Consider the following 12,037-nt stretch of genomic DNA (forward strand, 5'->3'; position numbering starts at 1 on the left):
CAAATGTCTGTGCTGGCAATAAAAAGAAAAAGTTTCCAATTTAAATAGCTAGAGAATAAAAACAATTTGCCAGTAATGTGAAAAAACCTACAGCACCTGGTGTTCCCATGTGGTCTCCCACCCAAGTACTAACCAGGCCCAACACTGCTTAGCTTCCAAGATCAGACGAGATTGGGCCTATCCAATGTGGTATGGCTGTAGGTGAGATACAGGCACTTTTTTGCCCTCTTCTACATCTATCACCAGGTAAGCTAATGCAAAAGTTTCCTAACTCTATTGGCTTACTGAAAAAAATCATGTGTTGGTAATGTAAAAAGACCTACAGGACATGATATTAGCAGGGGATCTTAAATTAAACTACTAAAGAGGCTCAACACTGTTTAGCTGCCAAAAGTAGTTGGAATTGGGCCTAAACAGTGTGGTAAGTCTTTAGGTGATGGCTATTGTGTCTGTTTGACCTCTTCCAAATGTCTGTGCTGGCAATAAAAAGAAAAAGTTTCCAATTTAAATAGCTAGAGAATAAAAACAATTTGCCAGTAATGTGAAAAAATCTACAGCACCTGGTGTTCCCATGTGGTCTCCCACCCAAGTACTAACCAGGCCCAACACTGCTTACCTTCAAAGAACAGACGAGATTGGGCCTATCCAATGTGGTATGGCTGTAGGTGAGATACAGGCACTTTTTTGCCCTCTTGTACTTCTATCACCAGGTAAGCTAATACAAAAGTTTCCTAACTGTATTGGCTTACTGAAAAAAATCATGTGTTGGTAATGTAAAAAGACCTACAGGACAACATATTAGCAGGGGGTCTTAAATTAAACTACTAAATAGGCTCAACACTGTTTAGCTGCTAAAAGCAGTTGGAATTGGGCCTAAACAGTGTGGTAAGTCTTTAGGTGATGGCTATTGTGTCTGTTTGACCTCTTCCAAATGTCTGTGCTGGCAATAAAAAGAAAAAGTTTCCAATTTAAATAGCTAGAGAATAAAAACAATTTGCCAGTAATGTGAAAAAACCTACAGCACCTGGTGTTCCCATGTGGTCTCCCACCCAAGTACTAACCAGGCCCAACACTGCTTAGCTTCCAAAATCGGACGAGATTGGGCCGATCCAATGTGGTATGGCTGTAGGTGAGATACAGGCACTTTTTTGCCCTCTTCTACTTCTATCACCAGGTAAGCTAATAAAAAAGTTTCCTAACTGTATTGGCTTACTGAAAAAAATCATGTGTTGGTAATGTAAAAAGACCTACAGGACAACATATTAGCAGGGGGTCTTAAATTAAACTACTAAAGAGGTTCAACACTGTTTAGCTGCCAAAAGCAGTTGGAATTGGGCCTAAACAATGTGGTAAGTCTTTAGGTGATGGCTATTGTGTCTATTTGACCTCTTCCAAATGTCTGTGCTGGCAATAAAAAGAAAAAGTTTCCAATTTAAATAGCTAGAGAATAAAAACAATTTGCCAGTAATGTGAAAAAAACTAGAGCACCTGGTGTTCCCATGTGGTCTCCCACCCAAGTACTAACCAGGCCCAACACTGCTTAGCTTCCAAGATCAGACGAGATTGGGTCTATCCAATGTGGTATGGCTGTAGGTGAGATAATGGCACTTTTTTGCCCTCTTCTACATCTATCACCAGGTAAGCTAATAAAAAAGTTTCCTAACTGTATTGGCTTACTGAAAAAAATCATGTGTTGGTAATGTAAAAAGACCTACAGGACATGATATTAGCAGGGGGTCTTAAATTAAACTACTAAAGAGGCTCAACACTGTTTAGCTGCCAAAAGCAGTTGGAATTGGGCCTAAACAGTGTGGTAAGTCTTTAGGTGATGGCTATTGTGTCTGTTTGACCTCTTCCAAATGTCTGTGCTGGCAATAAAAAGAAAAAGTTTCCAATTTAAATAGCTAGAGAATAAAAACAATTTGCCAGTAATGTGAAAAAACCTACAGCACCTGGTGTTCTCATGTGGTCTCCCACCCAAGTACTAACCAGGCCCAACACTGCTTTGCTTCCAAGATCGGACAAGATTGGGCCTATCCAATGTGGTATGGCTGTAAGTGAGATACAGGGACTTTATTGCCCTCTTCTTCTTCTATCACCAGGTAAGCTAATAAAAAAGTTTCCTAACTGTTTTGGCTTATTGAAAAAAATCATGTGTTGGTAATGTAAAAAGACCTACAGGACATGATATTAGCAGGGGGTCTTAAATTAAACTACTAAAGAGGCTCAACACTGTTTAGCTGCCAAAAGCAGTTGGAATTGGGCCTAAACAGTGTGGTAAGTCTTTAGGTGATGGCTATTGTGTCTGTTTGACCTCTTCCAAATGTCTGTACTGGCAATAAAAAGAAAAAGTTTCCATTTTAAATAGCTAGAGAATAAAAACAATTTGCCAGTAATGTGAAAAAACCTACAGCACCTGGTGTTCCCACGTGGTCTCCCACCCAAGTACTAACCAGGCCCAACACTGCTTAGCTTCCAAGATCAGACGAGATTGGGCCTATCCAATGTGGTATGGCTGTAGGTGAGATTCAGGCACTTTTTTTCCCTCTTCTACATCAATCACCAGGTAAGCTAATAAAAAAGTTTCCTAACTATATTGGCTTACTGAAAAAAATCATGTGTTGGTAATGTAAAAAGACCTACAGGACATGATATTAGCAGGGGGTCTTAAATTAAACTACTAAAGAGGCTCAACACTGTTTAGCTGCCAAAAGCAGTTGGAATTGGGCCTAAACAGTGTGGTAAGTCTTTAGGTGATGGCTATTGTGTCTGTTTGACCTCTTCCAAATGTCTGTGCTGGCAATAAAAAGAAAAAGTTTCCAATTAAAATAGCTAGAGAATAAAAACAATTTGCCAGTAATGTGAAAAAACCTACAGCACCTGGTGTTCCCATGTGGTCTCCCACCCAAGTACTAACCAGGCCCAACACTGCTTAGCTTCCAAGATCGGACGAGATTGGGCCTATCCAATGTGGTATGGCTGTAGGTGAGATACAGGCACTTTTTTGCCCTCTTCTACTTCTATCACCAGGTAAGCTAATAAAAAAGTTTCCTAACTGTATTGGCTTACTGAAAAAAATCATGTGTTGGTAATGTAAAAAGACCTACAGGACATGATATTAGCAGGGGGTCTTAAATTAAACTACTAAAGAGGCTCAACACTGTTTAGCTGCCAAAAGCAGTTGGAATTGGGCCTAAACAGTGTGGTAAGTCTTTAGGTGATGGCTATTGTGTCTGTTTGACCTCTTCCAAATGTCTGTGCTGGCAATAAAAAGAAAAAGTTTCCAATTTAAATAGCTAGAGAATAAAAACAATTTGCCAGTAATGTGAAAAAACCTACAGCACCTGGTGTTCCCATGTGGTCTCCCACCCAAGTACTAACCAGGCCCAACTCTACTTAGCTTCCAAGATCAGGCCTATCCAATGTGGTATGGCTGTATGTGAGATACAGGCACTTTTTTGCCCTCTTCTACATCTATCACCAGGTAAGCTAATAAAAAAGTTTCCTAACTGTATTGGCTTACTGAAAAAAATCATGTGTTGGTAATGTAAAAAGACCTACAGGACATGATATTAGCAGGGGGTCTTAAATTAAACAACTAAAGAGGCTCAACACTGTTTAGCTGCCAAAAGCAGTTGGAATTGGGCCTAAACAGTGTGGTAAGTCTTTAGGTGATGGCTATTGTGTCTGTTTGACTTCTTCCAAATGTCTGTACTGGCAATAAAAAGAAAAAGTTTCCAATTTAAATAGCTAGAGAATAAAAACAATTTGCCAGTAATGTGAAAAAACCTACAGCACCTGGTGTTCCCATGTGGTCTCCCACCCAAGTACTAACCAGGCCCAACACTGCTTAGCTTCAAAGATCAGACGAGATTGGGCCTATCCAATGTGGTATGGCTGTAGGTGAGATACAGGCACTTTTTGCCCTCTTCTACTTCTATCACCAGGTAAGCTAATACAAAAGTTTCCTAACTGTATTGGCTTACTGAAAAAAATCATGTGTTGGTAATGTAAAAAGACCTACAGGACATGATATTAGCAGGGGGTCTTAAATTAAACTACAAAAGAGGCTCAACACTGTTTAGCTGCCAAAAGCAGTTGGAATTGGGCCTAAACAGTGTGGTAAGTCTTTAGGTGATGGCTATTGTGTCTGTTTGACCTCTTCCAAATGTCTGTGCTGGCAATAAAAAGAAAAAGTTTCCAATTTAAATAGCTAGAGAATAAAAACAATTTGCCAGTAATGTGAAAAAACCTACAGCACCTGGTGTTCCCATGTGGTCTCCCACCCAAGTACTAACCAGGCCCAACACTGCTTAGCTTCCAAGATCAGACGAGATTGGGCCTATCTAATGTGGTATGGCTGTAGGTGAGATACAGGCACTTTTTTGCCCTCTTCTACATCTATCACCAGGTAAGCTAATAAAAAAGTTTCCTAACTGTATTGGCTTACTGAAAAAAATCATGTGTTGGTAATGTAAAAAGACCTACAGGACATGATATTAGCAGGGGGTCTTAAATTAAACTACTAAAGAGGCTCAACACTGTTTAGCTGCCAAAAGCAGTTGGAATTGGGCCTAAACAGTGTGGTAAGTCTTTAGGTGATGGCTATTGTGTCTGTTTGACCTCTTCCAAATGTCTGTGCTGGCAATAAAAAGAAAAAGTTTCCAATTTAAATAGCAAGAGAATAAAAACAATTTGCCAGTAATGTGAAAAAACCTACAGCACCTGGTGTTCCCATGTGGTCTCCCACCCAAGCACTAACCAGGCCCAACACTGCTTAGCTTCAAAGAACAGACGAGATTGGGCCTATCCAATGTGGTATGGCTGTAGGTGAGATGCAGGCACTTTTTTGCCCTCTTCTACTTCTATCACCAGGTAAGCTAATACAAAAGTTTCCTAACTCTATTGGCTTACTGAAAAAAATCATGTGTTGGTAATGTAAAAAGACCTACAGGACATGATATTAGCAGGGGATCTTAAATTAAACTACTAAAGAGGCTCAACACTGTTTAGCTGCCAAAAGTAGTTGGAATTGGGCCTAAACAGTGTGGTAAGTCTTTAGGTGATGGCTATTGTGTCTGTTTGACCTCTTCCAAATGTCTGTGCTGGCAATAAAAAGAAAAAGTTTCCAATTTAAATAGCTAGAGAATAAAAACAATTTGCCAGTAATGTGAAAAAATCTACAGCACCTGGTGTTCCCATGTGGTCTCCCACCCAAGTACTAACCAGGCCCAACACTGCTTAGCTTCAAAGAACAGACGAGATTGGGCCTATCCAATGTGGTATGGCTGTAGGTGAGGTACAGGCACTTTTTTGCCCTCTTGTACTTCTATCACCAGGTAAGCTAATACAAAAGTTTCCTAACTGTATTGGCTTACTGAAAAAAATCATGTGTTGGTAATGTAAAAAGACCTACAGGACATGATATTAGCAGGGGGTCTTAAATTAAACTACAAAAGAGGTTCAACACTATTTAGCTGCCAAAAGCAGTTGGAATTGGGCCTAAACAATGTGGTAAGTCTTTAGGTGATGGCTATTGTGTCTTTTTGACCTCTTCCAAATGTCTGTGCTGGCAATAAAAAGAAAAAGTTTCCAATTTAAATAGCTAGAGAATAAAAACAATTTGCCAGTAATGTGAAAAAACCTACAGCACCTGGTGTTCCCATGTGGTCTCCCACCCAAGTACTAACCAGACCCAACACTGCTTAGCTTCCAAGATCAGACGAGATTGGGCCTATCCAATGTGGTATTGCTGTAGGTGAGATAATGGCACTTTTTTGCCCTCTTCTACATCTATCACCAGGTAAGCTAATAAAAAAGTTTCCTAACTGTATTGGCTTACTGAAAAAAATCATGTGTTGGTAATGTAAAAAGACCTACAGGACATGATATTAGCAGGGGGTCTTAAATTAAACTACTAAAGAGGCTCAACACTGTTTAGCTGCCAAAAGCAGTTGGAATTGGGCCTAAACAGTGTGGTAAGTCTTTAGGTGATGGCTATTGTGTCTGTTTGACCTATTCCAAATGTCTGTGCTGGCAATAAAAAGAAAAAGTTTCCAATTTAAATAGCTAGAGAATAAAAACAATTTGCCAGTAATTTGAAAAAATCTACAGCACCTGGTGTTCCCATGTGGTCTCCCACCCAAGTACTAACCAGTCCCCAACACTGCTTAGCTTCAAAGAACAGACGAGATTGGGCCTATCCAATGTGGCATGGCTGTAGGTGAGATAAAGGCACTTTTTTGCCCTCTTGTACTTCTATCACCAGGTAAGATAATACAAAAGTTTCCTAACTGTATTGGCTTACTGAAAAAAATCATGTGTTGGTAATGTAAAAAGACCTACAGGACATGATATTAGCAGGGGGTCTTAAATTAAACTACAAAAGAGGTTCAACACTGTTTAGCTGCCAAAAGCAGTTGGAATTGGGCCTAAACAATGTGGTAAGTCTTTAGGTGATGGCTATTGTGTCTGTTTGACCTCTTCCAAATGTCTGTGCTGGCAATAAAAAGAAAAAGTTTCCAATTTAAATAGCTAGAGAATAAAAACAATTTGCCAGTAATGTGAAAAACCTACAGCACCTGGTGTTCCCATGTGGTCTCCCACCCAAGTACTAACCAGACCCAACACTGCTTAGCTTCCAAGATCAGACGAGATTGGGCCTATCCAATGTGGTATTGCTGTAGGTGAGATAATGGCACTTTTTTGCCCTCTTCTACATCTATCACCAGGTAAGCTAATAAAAAAGTTTCCTAACTGTATTGGCTTACTGAAAAAAATCATGTGTTGGTAATGTAAAAAGACCTACAGGACATGATATTAGCAGGGGGTCTTAAATTAAACTACTAAAGAGGCTCAACACTGTTTAGCTGCCAAAAGCAGTTGGAATTGGGCCTAAACAGTGTGGTAAGTCTTTAGGTGATGGTTATTGTGTCTGTTTGACCTCTTCCAAATGTCTGTGCTGGCAATAAAAAGAAAAAGTTTCCAATTTAAATAGCTAGAGAATAAAAACAATTTGCCAGTAATGTGAAAAAACCTACAGCACCTGGTGTTCCCATGTGGTCTGCCACCCAAGTACTAACCCGGCCCAACACTGCTTAGTTTCCAAGATCGGGCCGATCCAATGTGGTATGGCTGTAAGTGAGATACAGGCACTTTTTTGCCCTCTTCTACTTCTATCACCATGTAAGCTAATAAAAAAGTTTCCTAACTGTATTGGCTTACTGAAAAAAATCATGTGTTGGTAATGTAAAAAGACCTACAGGACATGATATTAGCAGGGGGTCTTAAATTAAACTACAAAAGAGGCTCAACACTGTTTAGCTGCCAAAAGCAGTTGGAATTGGGCCTAAACAGTGTGGTAAGTCTTTAGGTGATGGCTATTGTGTCTGTTTGACCTCTTCCAAATGTCTGTGCTGGCAATAAAAAGAAAAAGTTTCCAATTTAAATAGCTAGAGAATAAAAACAATTTGCCAGTAATGTGAAAAAACTTACAGCACCTGGTGTTCCCATGTGGTCTCCCACCCAAGTACTAACCAGGCCAAAGACTGCTTAGCTTCTAAGATCAGACGAGATTGGGCCTATCCAATGTGGTATGGCTGTAGTTGAGATATAGGCACTTTTTTGCCCTCTTCTACATCTATCACCAGGTAAGCTAATAAAAAAGTTTCCTAACTGTATTGGCTTACTGAAAAAAATCATGTGTTGGTAATGTAAAAAGACCTACAGGACATGATATTAGCAGGGGATCTTAAATTAAACTACTAAAGAGGCTCAACACTGTTTAGCTGCCAAAAGCAGTTGGAATTGGGCCTAAACAGTGTGGTAAGTCTTTAGGTGATGGCTATTGTGTCTGTTTGACCTCTTCCAAATGTCTGTGCTGGCAATAAAAAGAAAAAGTTTCCAATTTAAATAGCCAGAGAATAAAAACAATTTGCCAGTAATGTGAAAAAACCTACAGCATCTGGTGTTCCCATGTGGTCTCCCACCCAAGTACTAACCAGGCCCAACACTGCTTAGCTTCCAAGATCGGACGAGATTGGGCCGATCCAATGTGGTATGGCTGTAAGTGAGATACAGGCACTTTTTTGCCCTCTTCTACTTCTATCACCAGGTAAGCTAATAAAAAAGTTTCCTAACTGTATTGGCTTACTGAAAAAAATCATGTGTTGGTAATGTAAAAAGACCTACAGGACATGATATTAGCAGGGGGTCTTAAATTAAACTACTAAAGAGGCTCAACACTGTTTAGCTGCCAAAAGCAGTTGGAATTGGGCCTAAACAGTGTGGTAAGTCTTTAGGTGATGGCTATTGTGTCTGTTTGACCTCTTCCAAATGTCTGTGCTGGCAATAGAAAGAAAAAGTTTCCAATTTAAATAGCTAGAGAATAAAAACAATTTGCCAGTAATGTGAAAAAACCTATAGCACCTGGTGTTCCCATGTGGTCTCCCACCCAAGTACTAACCAGGCCCAACACTGCTTAGCTTCCAAGATCGGACGAGATTGGGCCGATCCATTGTGGTATGACTGTAAGTGAGATACAGGCACTTTTTTGCCATCTTCTACTTCTATCACCAGGTAAGCTAATAAAAAAGTTTCCTAACTGTATTGGCTTACTGAAAAAAATCATGTGTTGGTAATGTAAAAAGACCTACAGGACATGATATTAGCAGGGGGTCTTAAATTAAACTACTAAAGAGGCTCAACACTGTTTAGCTGCCAAAAGCAGTTGGAATTGGGCCTAAACAGTGTGGTAAGTCTTTAGGTGATGGCTATTGTGTCTGTTTGACCTCTTCCAAATGTCTGTGCTGGCAATAAAAAGAAAAAGTTTCCAATTAAAATAGCTAGAGAATAAAAACAATTTGCCAGTAATGTGAAAAAACCTACAGCACCTGGTGTTCCCATGTGGTCTCCCACCCAAGTACTAACCAGGCCCAACACTGCTTAGCTTCCAAGATCGGACGAGATTGGGCCTATCCAATGTGGTATGGCTGTAGGTGAGATACAGGCACTTTTTTGCCCTCTTCTACTTCTATCACCAGGTAAGCTAATAAAAAAGTTTCCTAACTGTATTGGCTTACTGAAAAAAATCATGTGTTGGTAATGTAAAAAGACCTACAGGACATGATATTAGCAGGGGGTCTTAAATTAAACTACTAAAGAGGCTCAACACTGTTTAGCTGCCAAAAGCAGTTGGAATTGGGCCTAAACAGTGTGGTAAGTCTTTAGGTGATGGCTATTGTGTCTGTTTGACCTCTTCCAAATGTCTGTGCTGGCAATAAAAAGAAAAAGTTTCCAATTTAAATAGCTAGAGAATAAAAACAATTTGCCAGTAATGTGAAAAAACCTACAGCACCTGGTGTTCCCATGTGGTCTCCCACCCAAGTACTAACCAGGCCCAACTCTACTTAGCTTCCAAGATCAGGCCTATCCAATGTGGTATGGCTGTATGTGAGATACAGGCACTTTTTTGCCCTCTTCTACATCTATCACCAGGTAAGCTAATAAAAAAGTTTCCTAACTGTATTGGCTTACTGAAAAAAATCATGTGTTGGTAATGTAAAAAGACCTACAGGACATGATATTAGCAGGGGGTCTTAAATTAAACAACTAAAGAGGCTCAACACTGTTTAGCTGCCAAAAGCAGTTGGAATTGGGCCTAAACAGTGTGGTAAGTCTTTAGGTGATGGCTATTGTGTCTGTTTGACTTCTTCCAAATGTCTGTACTGGCAATAAAAAGAAAAAGTTTCCAATTTAAATAGCTAGAGAATAAAAACAATTTGCCAGTAATGTGAAAAAACCTACAGCACCTGGTGTTCCCATGTGGTCTCCCACCCAAGTACTAACCAGGCCCAACACTGCTTAGCTTCAAAGATCAGACGAGATTGGGCCTATCCAATGTGGTATGGCTGTAGGTGAGATACAGGCACTTTTTGCCCTCTTCTACTTCTATCACCAGGTAAGCTAATACAAAAGTTTCCTAACTGTATTGGCTTACTGAAAAAAATCATGTGTTGGTAATGTAAAAAGACCTACAGGACATGATATTAGCAGGGGGTCTTAAATTAAACTACAAAAGAGGCTCAACACTGTTTAGCTGCCAAAAGCAGTTGGAATTGGGCCTAAACAGTGTGGTAAGTCTTTAGGTGATGGCTATTGTGTCTGTTTGACCTCTTCCAAATGTCTGTGCTGGCAATAAAAAGAAAAAGTTTCCAATTTAAATAGCTAGAGAATAAAAACAATTTGCCAGTAATGTGAAAAAACCTACAGCACCTGGTGTTCCCATGTGGTCTCCCACCCAAGTACTAACCAGGCCCAACACTGCTTAGCTTCCAAGATCAGACGAGATTGGGCCTATCTAATGTGGTATGGCTGTAGGTGAGATACAGGCACTTTTTTGCCCTCTTCTACATCTATCACCAGGTAAGCTAATAAAAAAGTTTCCTAACTGTATTGGCTTACTGAAAAAAATCATGTGTTGGTAATGTAAAAAGACCTACAGGACATGATATTAGCAGGGGGTCTTAAATTAAACTACTAAAGAGGCTCAACACTGTTTAGCTGCCAAAAGCAGTTGGAATTGGGCCTAAACAGTGTGGTAAGTCTTTAGGTGATGGCTATTGTGTCTGTTTGACCTCTTCCAAATGTCTGTGCTGGCAATAAAAAGAAAAAGTTTCCAATTTAAATAGCAAGAGAATAAAAACAATTTGCCAGTAATGTGAAAAAACCTACAGCACCTGGTGTTCCCATGTGGTCTCCCACCCAAGCACTAACCAGGCCCAACACTGCTTAGCTTCAAAGAACAGACGAGATTGGGCCTATCCAATGTGGTATGGCTGTAGGTGAGATGCAGGCACTTTTTTGCCCTCTTCTACTTCTATCACCAGGTAAGCTAATACAAAAGTTTCCTAACTCTATTGGCTTACTGAAAAAAATCATGTGTTGGTAATGTAAAAAGACCTACAGGACATGATATTAGCAGGGGATCTTAAATTAAACTACTAAAGAGGCTCAACACTGTTTAGCTGCCAAAAGTAGTTGGAATTGGGCCTAAACAGTGTGGTAAGTCTTTAGGTGATGGCTATTGTGTCTGTTTGACCTCTTCCAAATGTCTGTGCTGGCAATAAAAAGAAAAAGTTTCCAATTTAAATAGCTAGAGAATAAAAACAATTTGCCAGTAATGTGAAAAAATCTACAGCACCTGGTGTTCCCATGTGGTCTCCCACCCAAGTACTAACCAGGCCCAACACTGCTTAGCTTCAAAGAACAGACGAGATTGGGCCTATCCAATGTGGTATGGCTGTAGGTGAGGTACAGGCACTTTTTTGCCCTCTTGTACTTCTATCACCAGGTAAGCTAATACAAAAGTTTCCTAACTGTATTGGCTTACTGAAAAAAATCATGTGTTGGTAATGTAAAAAGACCTACAGGACATGATATTAGCAGGGGGTCTTAAATTAAACTACAAAAGAGGTTCAACACTATTTAGCTGCCAAAAGCAGTTGGAATTGGGCCTAAACAATGTGGTAAGTCTTTAGGTGATGGCTATTGTGTCTTTTTGACCTCTTCCAAATGTCTGTGCTGGCAATAAAAAGAAAAAGTTTCCAATTTAAATAGCTAGAGAATAAAAACAATTTGCCAGTAATGTGAAAAAACCTACAGCACCTGGTGTTCCCATGTGGTCTCCCACCCAAGTACTAACCAGACCCAACACTGCTTAGCTTCCAAGATCAGACGAGATTGGGCCTATCCAATGTGGTATTGCTGTAGGTGAGATAATGGCACTTTTTTGCCCTCTTCTACATCTATCACCAGGTAAGCTAATAAAAAAGTTTCCTAACTGTATTGGCTTACTGAAAAAAATCATGTGTTGGTAATGTAAAAAGACCTACAGGACATGATATTAGCAGGGGGTCTTAAATTAAACTACTAAAGAGGCTCAACACTGTTTAGCTGCCAAAAGCAGTTGGAATTGGGCCTAAACAGTGTGGTAAGTCTTTAGGTGATGGCTATTGTGTCTGTTTGACCTATTCCAAAT

General features: G+C 39.8%; 15 non-coding genes and 11 pseudogenes across 15 annotated transcripts; all 26 read right to left on the minus strand.

Annotated features, from left to right (window-relative positions):
- Positions 1 to 84: 84 nt before the first annotated feature.
- Positions 85 to 203, minus strand: LOC146038430 (5S ribosomal RNA). The gene has a single exon (XR_014462027.1). It is a non-coding gene; the product is annotated as a 5S ribosomal RNA (ribosomal RNA).
- A 345-nt stretch (positions 204 to 548) lies between these two features.
- LOC146036750 (5S ribosomal RNA) lies at positions 549 to 667 on the minus strand (annotated as a pseudogene).
- Positions 668 to 1,012: 345 nt separating this feature from the next.
- On the minus strand, positions 1,013 to 1,131 carry LOC146047366 (5S ribosomal RNA). Its single transcript, XR_014466022.1, has one exon. It is a non-coding gene; the product is annotated as a 5S ribosomal RNA (ribosomal RNA).
- A 345-nt stretch (positions 1,132 to 1,476) lies between these two features.
- Positions 1,477 to 1,595, minus strand: LOC146034059 (5S ribosomal RNA). The gene has a single exon (XR_014459471.1). It is a non-coding gene; the product is annotated as a 5S ribosomal RNA (ribosomal RNA).
- A 345-nt stretch (positions 1,596 to 1,940) lies between these two features.
- LOC146035171 (5S ribosomal RNA) lies at positions 1,941 to 2,059 on the minus strand. Its single transcript, XR_014460580.1, has one exon. It is a non-coding gene; the product is annotated as a 5S ribosomal RNA (ribosomal RNA).
- Positions 2,060 to 2,404: 345 nt separating this feature from the next.
- On the minus strand, positions 2,405 to 2,523 carry LOC146039789 (5S ribosomal RNA). Its single transcript, XR_014463141.1, has one exon. It is a non-coding gene; the product is annotated as a 5S ribosomal RNA (ribosomal RNA).
- Positions 2,524 to 2,868: 345 nt separating this feature from the next.
- LOC146038496 (5S ribosomal RNA) lies at positions 2,869 to 2,987 on the minus strand. The gene has a single exon (XR_014462088.1). It is a non-coding gene; the product is annotated as a 5S ribosomal RNA (ribosomal RNA).
- A 345-nt stretch (positions 2,988 to 3,332) lies between these two features.
- On the minus strand, positions 3,333 to 3,441 carry LOC146040086 (5S ribosomal RNA; annotated as a pseudogene).
- Positions 3,442 to 3,786: 345 nt separating this feature from the next.
- Positions 3,787 to 3,905, minus strand: LOC146047311 (5S ribosomal RNA). Its single transcript, XR_014466017.1, has one exon. It is a non-coding gene; the product is annotated as a 5S ribosomal RNA (ribosomal RNA).
- A 344-nt stretch (positions 3,906 to 4,249) lies between these two features.
- On the minus strand, positions 4,250 to 4,368 carry LOC146046134 (5S ribosomal RNA). Its single transcript, XR_014465755.1, has one exon. It is a non-coding gene; the product is annotated as a 5S ribosomal RNA (ribosomal RNA).
- A 345-nt stretch (positions 4,369 to 4,713) lies between these two features.
- Positions 4,714 to 4,832, minus strand: LOC146036408 (5S ribosomal RNA; annotated as a pseudogene).
- Positions 4,833 to 5,177: 345 nt separating this feature from the next.
- Positions 5,178 to 5,296, minus strand: LOC146036197 (5S ribosomal RNA; annotated as a pseudogene).
- Positions 5,297 to 5,641: 345 nt separating this feature from the next.
- Positions 5,642 to 5,760, minus strand: LOC146033130 (5S ribosomal RNA). Its single transcript, XR_014458546.1, has one exon. It is a non-coding gene; the product is annotated as a 5S ribosomal RNA (ribosomal RNA).
- A 345-nt stretch (positions 5,761 to 6,105) lies between these two features.
- Positions 6,106 to 6,225, minus strand: LOC146039092 (5S ribosomal RNA; annotated as a pseudogene).
- A 344-nt stretch (positions 6,226 to 6,569) lies between these two features.
- LOC146033141 (5S ribosomal RNA) lies at positions 6,570 to 6,688 on the minus strand. Its single transcript, XR_014458557.1, has one exon. It is a non-coding gene; the product is annotated as a 5S ribosomal RNA (ribosomal RNA).
- Positions 6,689 to 7,033: 345 nt separating this feature from the next.
- Positions 7,034 to 7,142, minus strand: LOC146039037 (5S ribosomal RNA; annotated as a pseudogene).
- Positions 7,143 to 7,487: 345 nt separating this feature from the next.
- LOC146038111 (5S ribosomal RNA) lies at positions 7,488 to 7,606 on the minus strand (annotated as a pseudogene).
- A 345-nt stretch (positions 7,607 to 7,951) lies between these two features.
- Positions 7,952 to 8,070, minus strand: LOC146035028 (5S ribosomal RNA). The gene has a single exon (XR_014460437.1). It is a non-coding gene; the product is annotated as a 5S ribosomal RNA (ribosomal RNA).
- A 345-nt stretch (positions 8,071 to 8,415) lies between these two features.
- Positions 8,416 to 8,534, minus strand: LOC146035657 (5S ribosomal RNA; annotated as a pseudogene).
- A 345-nt stretch (positions 8,535 to 8,879) lies between these two features.
- LOC146039723 (5S ribosomal RNA) lies at positions 8,880 to 8,998 on the minus strand. The gene has a single exon (XR_014463134.1). It is a non-coding gene; the product is annotated as a 5S ribosomal RNA (ribosomal RNA).
- A 345-nt stretch (positions 8,999 to 9,343) lies between these two features.
- LOC146040097 (5S ribosomal RNA) lies at positions 9,344 to 9,452 on the minus strand (annotated as a pseudogene).
- Positions 9,453 to 9,797: 345 nt separating this feature from the next.
- Positions 9,798 to 9,916, minus strand: LOC146047322 (5S ribosomal RNA). The gene has a single exon (XR_014466018.1). It is a non-coding gene; the product is annotated as a 5S ribosomal RNA (ribosomal RNA).
- Positions 9,917 to 10,260: 344 nt separating this feature from the next.
- LOC146046140 (5S ribosomal RNA) lies at positions 10,261 to 10,379 on the minus strand. The gene has a single exon (XR_014465758.1). It is a non-coding gene; the product is annotated as a 5S ribosomal RNA (ribosomal RNA).
- A 345-nt stretch (positions 10,380 to 10,724) lies between these two features.
- On the minus strand, positions 10,725 to 10,843 carry LOC146036414 (5S ribosomal RNA; annotated as a pseudogene).
- A 345-nt stretch (positions 10,844 to 11,188) lies between these two features.
- LOC146036202 (5S ribosomal RNA) lies at positions 11,189 to 11,307 on the minus strand (annotated as a pseudogene).
- A 345-nt stretch (positions 11,308 to 11,652) lies between these two features.
- Positions 11,653 to 11,771, minus strand: LOC146033152 (5S ribosomal RNA). Its single transcript, XR_014458568.1, has one exon. It is a non-coding gene; the product is annotated as a 5S ribosomal RNA (ribosomal RNA).
- Between the last annotated feature and the right edge of the window lie 266 nt (positions 11,772 to 12,037).

Source organism: Crinia signifera, chromosome 1 (genome assembly GCF_055691185.1).
Source record: "Crinia signifera chromosome 1, ASM5569118v1, whole genome shotgun sequence".
NCBI classification, from domain to species: Eukaryota; Metazoa; Chordata; class Amphibia; order Anura; family Myobatrachidae; genus Crinia; species Crinia signifera.